This window comes from Corythoichthys intestinalis, chromosome 12 (assembly GCF_030265065.1).
Source record: "Corythoichthys intestinalis isolate RoL2023-P3 chromosome 12, ASM3026506v1, whole genome shotgun sequence".
Classification (NCBI taxonomy): domain Eukaryota; kingdom Metazoa; phylum Chordata; class Actinopteri; order Syngnathiformes; family Syngnathidae; genus Corythoichthys; species Corythoichthys intestinalis.
The window spans coordinates 49,775,462-49,783,363 of record NC_080406.1 but is presented as its reverse complement, the minus strand read 5'-3'; positions in this window follow the sequence as shown (position 1 = coordinate 49,783,363).

Sequence of the window (7,902 nt, the reverse complement as noted above, 5' to 3'; positions counted from 1 at the left end):
CTCATGTTGATGCCCTTTTTAACAAACAAATGAACTTTTACATTTCAAATTCCAAAAATAACACTGTCAAACTTATTCAATTTTAACTTTGTTACAGGTTTTGTCATGATATAAGCTATCATGTCATCCGTTGGACAATACGTCAATGTTACTCTTCCCTGATTCACAGTAGATCTAATTAAAATGATATTTTATGTCTACGTGCTTGCATCTCTGTCTGTTAACAGGATTTTTGGCAAGAGCGATTGTCCCCTGGTTGTCTTCGTGTACAGTTGTTGGAGTGTACTGATAATGATCAATGCTACCTAGTAGTTGCTCTAAATATAGGCATTCTTGTATGGTTGAAGCCAGTGCCATATATTCAGCTTCACAGGTAGATAGTGCGACAGTAGGTTGTTTCTTTGTTTTCCAAGATATTGGAGAACTATTCTTGCTCAAGAAAACACAGTATCCTGAAGTACTGCGCCTGTTGCTAGTATCAGCTGCCCAATCAGCATCACTATATGCCTGTATACCAAGTTTCGCATTGTCGTCTCTTTTGAAACTAAGGCTCTTTTTGGAAGTACCTTTTAGGTATCGTAAGACATGTTTCACAGTAGTCCACTGCTCCTCCGTGGGTTCATTAAAGTACTGCGATAACCTGCTTACCACATAGCTTAAGTCTGGTCTTGTGCAAACAGTCAGATATATAAGGCTTCCGACTGCTTCCCTATACATCCTCACGTTGCTCATTTTTATTGCCTCCTCGGAATAGTCAAGTTTTTGTTCACAGGGTGTTTCTCTGATTTTGCAATCAAGCATATCAAAGCGCTCTAGTATCTTGTTTGAATACTTTTCCTGTGACATTTTTACACAATCTTGAGCTTGAAAGAAATCGATGCCCAGAAAATGTTTAAGCTGTCCCAGGTCTTTCATTCTGAACTTCTCTGCCAGCATCTCTTTTGTTTGCTTCAGAATACAATCATTGCTCGCAGCAATAAGTAAGTCATCGACCCATATGACGATGATTACCTTCTCATCATTTTGCTCTTTTGTATAAACACAGTGTTCAGCTTGGTTTTGTGTGAAATTGTTGTCAGTTAACCATTCATGTAAAACCCTGTTCCAATTTCGGCCTGATCGTTTGAGACCATACAGTGATTTTTCAAGTTTGTAGACTAGACCATCTTTTTCTTCATAGCCATCAGGTGGGTTTATGTATATGTCATAGTCAATAGGAGCATGTAAGTATGGTGTCTTAACATCCATCTGATGCAACAACAGACTCTCTTGTGCCGCTTTCTGTAACACCACTCTTATACTTGTCAAATTTGCTGTGGGTGAAAATGTCTCTCCATAGTCTATTCCCATTCTCTGGTTAAATCCCTTAGCCACAAATCGCGCTTTGTACTTATCTCTCCCATCTTCATCCTTTTTGAGTGCATAAACCCATTTACCCCCCACTGTTTTCTTGCCTTTTGGCAGTGTTGTCAAGGTAAATGTTTTATTTTCGTTTAGTGACTGAATTTCTTCATCCATGGCCTTTGACCAATCTTTTGAGTTATTGGAACTCATGGCCTCCTGGTATGTTTGAGTTATCCCAACTACCATCCTGTAGCAGTAGTCTACAGTGGTATGAACTCCATCACTATCTCTGACTTCTGTTATGAAGTATTCTAAATAACTCGGTTTTCTCCTCTCTCTTGAGGGATACCTTCTACTCTCAAGTTCACATTGTGTCACTTCCTTTGGACTCTCACTATGTGCACTTGGTTCTACAGGATCTTCAGTTCTGTTTTTCACCTCTACACTTGCTCGATCAGCCCTTGGCAACCCCATCATGTTGTATTCTTCATCTTGATCCATGTTACATGTCTGTGTCTGTTTTTCTATGACTTCCTTGTTCACAAACTTTACCAGCCTATGTTTTTGTACTTTCTTTGTGTCTGGATAGTAGACTTGATATGCTGGACTGTTTTTGTCATAGCCAACAAACTGTCCTTGGCCACACTTAGAATCCAATTTTCCCTTGTCTTGTTTGTATGTGTAACATAGAGACCCAAATTTTTGCATTCTGGAAATATTTGGTTTCTTGTTTGTCAACATCTGGTAAAGAGTTTGCCCTGTACGTCTATTATAACATCTGTTGCGTACCATTGCTGCAGTTTGTACTGCATAGCGCCATAGGTATTATGGTAGCCCACTTTCGACTAGCATGCACCTACACATTTCAAATAGTGTACGCCATCCTCTTTCCGCGGTCCCGTTCTGGTGTGGGGAATACGGCGCTGATGTTTCGTGTCTTATTTCACTTTTTCTCAACAATGTTTGGAACTCATTGCAAGTATATTCAGTCCCGTTATCAGATCGGATGCACCTTACTTTCCCATAAGGAGCTATATCTGCGAGAAATTTTTCTGTTGCTAGAACAGTGTCACTTTTCTTTTTCAGGAAATATGTGAAAATTGCACCAGAGTAATCATCTGTGAATAACTGCACATATTTGTAACCATCAATCGATTCTGGAGTTATAGGATCTGAATGTACCAATTTTAAGGGTATACCTGCTCGAGTATCTGGGTCTCTACTTTGAGTCTGGATAAATTTTCCTTGTATGCATATCTCACACGTTTGTTCAGGTCTTGTTTCTTTTCCCTTAATCTGCATTCCATCAACTACTTTCTGTAATTGTAGCACATCCTCATAATTTACAGTGGCCTAATATTTGGTGCCATGTGTGAATATCATAACATGCATTGCACTTGTCAGACTCACCATTTGTATGCAAAAAGTACAGCTTGCCATACACATGAATATTGAATTTTGTACCGTCTTTGGTTATCAGTGCGTCTTCACCTTCTTTGAAAAGTACCGTGGCTCCACTCGATGTTGCTGCTTTCACCGAAAAAATGTCTTGTGTGTACGATGGTATGAAGAGTGCGTTTCTGAGTGTTGCCTTGCGCTGCTGTCCTCTGTTGTCGATCAGGTAGCACTCTGCATCTCCTCTTTTTAGAGCGACTCCACTGTACCTGGTACCATCTGCCAACTCGACGCTGTGGTTCTCTGGTTTGAATGTCTCCTGGAAGCTTTTGAACTTGTTCACGTCAGTGATGATATGAGATGTCGCTCCCGTGTCCACCATCAGGCCTCGTTCCCGGATGCTGTGTATATCCTGCCGCCGGGTGTCGGGCTGTTCACCTCTCACCTTGAACGCGAAGTCAGGATCTCCATCTTCAGCAACTTTTCTTGCTTCGTCCGGTTTTTCCTTGTGTCTGCAAGTGGAGTCTTTGTGCGTGTCAGTTTTGCACCGACTACACCATGTCTTTTGTCGACAAGATTTTGCACGGTGGCCTTTGATCCCACATTTGAAGCACACCAACTCTGTGTCGTCTTTGATCCGGTCACGAGCGTTTGCTTTTGTGGTTTGCTTTGAAGCTCTCGCTTGAGTCTTCATCACTGTCGCTTGATTCTGCTGCATTTAATTTTTCCGTTTCTTCAAAACTTCGGAGTTTGGTTTTGAATTCTGCAAATGTCATGTTCTCATCGGTATGCGCCACATGAATTTTAAATGGCTTGTAACTTTCTGGCAGCCCCTTCAAGACCATTGCGATAAGCAGACCATTTTCCATTGTTTCACCTGCATTTCGCAATGCTGTGATGGCGGTCTCAGCTCTTATTATGTAGTCCACTATGCTTTCTTTGTTTCCCTTTTGAAGAGATGTTAGCATGGTGTACAAATTTATAATCCTGGGTTTTCCCTTCCCAGCATAATGTTCTCTTAATATGTTCAGAGCTTTTCTTCAGTCATTTGGCGCATCTCTCATTATTAACGAAAGGCTTTTATCATCAAGAAAGTGTATCATTTCAGCATACGCTTCTGCATTTTTCATTTCATCATTTTCTCTCTCGGCTTCAGTGGTTGGTCCAACCAGCACTGTCTTCTTTAGCCCGATTAGATGAAAATATCCCAACATTTTAGTTTCCCAGAGTTCATATTTAGCTTCATCTCCATCAAATGCCAGTCGCGGTAACCTACTTGTTCCTCGTGGATCCATGTTGCTTGTTAGCTTTTTCCGCTAATCAGCAGTCCGTGAGCACGCTGTCCTTCGCGACCTTCTACACGGTGGAAACTGACTTTACCTTCGAATGACTCCTGGGCCCATAACCTGTTGAGGTGGTTGCAGCTCAACGTTGCATTCGTAGGAAGAATTGACAGAGAATAAGTTGTCTTTTAGCCAAAACTTGGCGTGTTTAATTTCCACTGACATGCGGATACATCCTCTCTCATTGCTGTCTTCACAGGCAATCCCACAAATCAAAGTAATCAAAGTCAAACATGAAGAAGTAATAAAAGTAGCACTTTAGACAATTAAGTCCCATCCTCCCATCTTGTGGCGAAAAGATAATATGTCAATAATAACAAGCAATAGGAACATTATTTCAACATCAGCTGAGGACAGATTTATGAATACAAAACATTTCTCCCACCATTTCTCTCAACACATGTGATTATTGCTGTGACGTCTCATTGGTGTAATTGGTAGATCTACTCATGTCATTGCTGTAAAAAAAAAATCTAATATTTGTTATGACGGCAAGCCGTTAATGTGGATCCAAAAACACAGACCAGGAGATCAATAGAGCAAATGTTTGTGTTTAATTAGTATAACAAAGGGCGCACGCTAGAAAACGCGGATATAACAAGTACAACTTAGGACGCACGCTAGAAAACGCGGATATAACAAGTACAACTTAGGGAGCACGCTAGAAAACGCGGATATAACAAGTATAACTAAAAGAGCACCCAAGATGGCGTGAATATAACAGAGTACAAAATCCTAACTACAAAATCCAGAAGAGCACAAAAGTAAATAAGATCAAACCAGAACACGACCGAAGAACGTCGGAAGGCACCGAGGATGACGATGAGCACACAGCGGTAAGCAAGGCAGGAACAAGCATATGCAATAGTCCGACACTCGCAGACGGTGACAGGAGTCCTTAAATAGTGAGCGCTCCTAATGCGCCACAGGTGTGCGGCCACGGCCCCGCCCATCCAGCTGAATCAGATGCTGGAAAGAAAAAACAACTGAGAAGGCATACAGATATGACAGAACCCCCCCCTCAACGGACGCCCCCTGGCGGACCACCTGGTTTCGAGGGATGAAGGGAGTGGAAATCCCGCAAAAGCGATGGATCGAGGATCCAGGAGCGGGGGACCCATTGGCGCTCCTCAGGGCCATAACCTTCCCAGTCGACCAGGTACTGCACCCCCCTTCCCCGCCTCCTAGAATCGAGAATAGTACGCACCGTATATACCGGCCCACCGTCAACCACGCGAGGGGCAGGAGGAGGCACTGGTGGAGGGTTCAGGGGGCTAGTGGAGACCGGCTTGAGCAGAGACACGTGGAAGACTGGGTGGATCTTCATTGAACCGGGAAGCTGTAGCCTGACCGCGACGGGGTTCACCACAGAGTCCACAGCAAAAGGGCCCACGAACCTAGGGCCCAACTTCTTGGAAGTCCCAGCAAGGTTCAAATCCCGCGTTGATAACCAGACCATCTGGCCCGGACGATAGACCGGAGCGGGTCTTCTGTGGCGGTCAGCAATCAGGCGGTTGCGGGCTGCAGTGCGGACTAGTGCAGCCCTAGCGTCCCTCCAGACTCTATGGGCCCTCCGCAGGTGCACTTGAACGGACGGCACGACGACCTCGGCTTCCTGAGAAGGGAACAGTGGTGGTTGGAACCTGTATGCCGACATAAAAGGCGACCTCCCAGTGGCTGAGCTAATGAGGGTGTTGTGGGCATATTCCACCCAAGGCAGGTGTGAGGCCCAGGAGGCTGGATGCAGTTGGCAAACGCAACGGAGGGCAGCCTCCAGCTCCTGGTTGACCCGTTCTGTCTGTCCGTTGGACTGTGGGTGGTAGCCGGAAGACATACTTGACGTGGCCCCCAGAGCTTTGCAGAATGCTCTCCAAACCCGAGACACAAACTGGGGTCCCCTGTCAGAAACTAGGTCAGACGGAATGCCATGGGTTCGAAAAACGTGTGTTACCAGCAGGTCAGCGGTCTCCAGAGCTGAAGGCAACTTGGGGAGAGCGACGAAGTGCGCCATCTTGGAGAATCGGTCAATCACTGTCAAGATGACGGAATATCCCCTTGAGCGTGGAAGGCCAGTAATAAAATCGAGTGCAACATGGGACCAAGGACGAGATGGAACAGGCAACGGACGCAGAAGTCCTGCTGGAGCTTGATGGGCCGATTTGCCCCGAGCGCAGATGGAACACGCAGAAATGTAGTCCATGACGTCCTTTCGCATACCCGGCCACCAAAACCTCTGGGAAATGAGGAAGAACGTGCGGGACACACCCGGGTGGCAGGCAAACTTCGAGGTGTGCCCCCACTTTAGCACTCCTGCACGCTGAGCGTCCGGAACAAAAAGTTTGCCAGCAGGGCAGCCTCCGGGCACCCTAACACCCCGTAGAGAGTCTTCCACTAGCCGCTCAACCTCCCATCGGAGTGCGCCGATGATCAGGTTCTCTGGAACAACAGGCTCCTCTGAAGACATTTCCTCCACCGGTTCATGAATTCTTGACAAGGCATCGGGCTTCCCGTTGCGTGATCCCGGACGGTAAGTAATCACATAGTTGAAACGTGTCAGGAACAGCGCCCAACGGGCCTGGCGTGTGTTGAGGCGCTTGGCAGCCCGGAGGTACTCCAAATTCTTATGGTCGGTGAGTATTTGGAACGGCACCTCCGTCCCCTCCAACCAGTGCCTCCATTCCTGTAAAGCCTGAACTATAGCGAGCAGCTCCCTGTTGCCGACGTCATAATTTGCCTCCGCGGGGGTGAGGCGGCGGGAGTAGAATGCGCAGGGGTGTAGTCTCTGGTCGACTGCAGACCTCTGGGATAGGATGGCCCCCACTCCGGAACTCGACGCATCAACCTCGACCACAAAAGGAAGATCTGAGTCAGGGTGAACAAGGACAGGTGAGCTAGTGAATGCCCTTTTAAGACCTACAAAAGCGGCTTCCGCCACAGAGGACCACACAAACGGGCGTTTATTAGAGGTCAACCTGGTAAGGGGCTCGGCCCTCATACTATAGTTCCGGATAAAACGCCTATAAAAATTGGCAAACCCGAGGAACCTTTGTAACTGCTTACGTGAAGTGGGGGTTGGCCAATCTGCAACTGCCTGAATTTTGGCTGGGTCAGGCCGTAATTGCCCTTTTTCGACGATGAAACCAAGAAATTGCATTGACCCGCGGTGGAACTCGCACTTCTCGGCCTTGACAAACAGCCTATTTTCCAGAAGCCTTTGGAGGACCATGCGGACATGTTGGCGGTGTTCCTGCAAGTTTCTAGAAAATATTAAGATGTCATCTAAATAAACAAAACAGAAGACATTTAGCATGTCACGAAGCACATCATTTATGAGGCTCTGGAAAAGAGCGGGTGCATCAGTCAGACCAAAAGGCATGACTAAGTATTCAAAATGTCCGAGCGGGGTTTTGAAAGCGGTTTTCCACTCATCTCCATCCCGAATCCTAACCAAGTGGTAAGCGCTGCGCAAGTCTAACTTGGTATATATGGTGGCTGACTTTAACGGTGCGAAGGCCGAATCTAATAATGGCAGCGGATATTTGTTTTTAACAGTAATCTCATTAAGGCCCCGGTAGTCAATGCACGGCCGAAGACCCCCATCTTTTTTGCCAACGAAAAAAAACCCCGCTCCCAACGGTGAGGACGAAGGGCGAATTAGGCCAGTTGCCAAGGAAGAGGTTATATAATCTCTCATAGCCTCCTGCTCAGGTTTAGAAATTTGATATAACCTCGAGCTAGGTAGTGGGGCATTGGGCTGCAAGTCAATGGCGCAGTCGTAAGGGCGGTGCGGAGGCAGGGTCTTAGCCTGGTCTATACTAAA